Genomic DNA, 1,284 nt, shown 5'->3' with positions numbered 1-1,284 from the left:
GGTTTCACTGTTTTCTGCGGGCTGAGGGAGGGAAGAGCGTATAGGAGAGGCTTTACCCGGCGGCCCGGATTGGACTGGAGCACTTTCCGCTCCTCCCACTCTCTCCTGCTCAGCCTGCAGCCCGGAGCCTGCACACACACACACACACACGCACACGCACGCGCGCGCGCGCGCACACACGCACATAGCCTGAGCGCACTCTTCTGCTACCGTACACAGACAGTCTCAGCGAAGTTTTTAATGTCATCTTCCACATTTAGTCAGCCTCGTGCAATTTAGGCTGTTTTTTTTTTCATGCAAGCACAAAAAAAAAGGTCAAGCTTTAATCTGATTTTAACTACTGAAATCGAATATTGTGTCTAGTGGAAAGAGATCATTCAGAATGGATATTGAATAAGATTCATCAAAACGTGACCAGTGCTTGACCAAATTAATTTAAGTCAAACAGTTAATGGTTCATAGCTTTAAAAATGATTGTATGCTTACATTTATGAGTTAACGTCACTTTTTGTTGGAGTGCAAAGGCTTCTTGTTTATAGTTCAATAAAAACGGATAAAAATAATGTAAAACTGCTCTTGAAAAAGCAGCAGTTTGATACAGACAAACATTAGATTGATACAGACAAACAATAAAACGGAAATATGATCAAGATGGCATTTAAAGTCCAATCCATATTGTCAAGACAGTGAAGTTAAAAAACGGATTTTAAAAACATCCACACACATTTATGTCCCTATAAATGAAACTAAATTCATTTTATGTTTATTCATTATGATGCTTTAATACTTTCTTGCATGTTTACATGAATTACTGCACAAAACAGAACACATTATTCCCACAACAACTGCTGATGTTCAATTTGAATTGCAGTTTTTACAGTAAAAGACATTACCACGATTCTTACATGAGACTAAGTTGAAACAATAATAACAAAAAAACCTCATATTTACCCCCATAAAAGTTATATATAAAGAGCGGATAATAGATCTTATGCCACAGAAAGAAGAGCAGCTCAGGTGATACGAGTTGTCTCAGGTGTCCTCTGGATGGTTTTCAGGGTGGGGTCCTCTCCTTCCTCTGAGAAACACTGAAATACTGACCTGGAAAATGAAAGAGTCGGTCCTGGTCAGACCACCACCGCACTGTACGACGACTAACACAGTGTTAACAGCAGGGTATTAAAGCATATGTAGAGAATGTTTGATCCAAACTTCAGCTTATTCCTATCAGAATTTAAAATCGGGACAACGGATAATTGTGTTTTGTAATGCATTTTATTATCT

The sequence above is a fragment of the Embiotoca jacksoni genome, unplaced genomic scaffold, assembly GCF_022577435.1.
Source record: "Embiotoca jacksoni isolate LCO1_2020_lvr unplaced genomic scaffold, fEmbJac1.0.p SCAF_8, whole genome shotgun sequence".
Classification (NCBI taxonomy): Eukaryota; Metazoa; Chordata; class Actinopteri; family Embiotocidae; genus Embiotoca; species Embiotoca jacksoni.
This window is presented reverse-complemented; position numbering follows the sequence as displayed.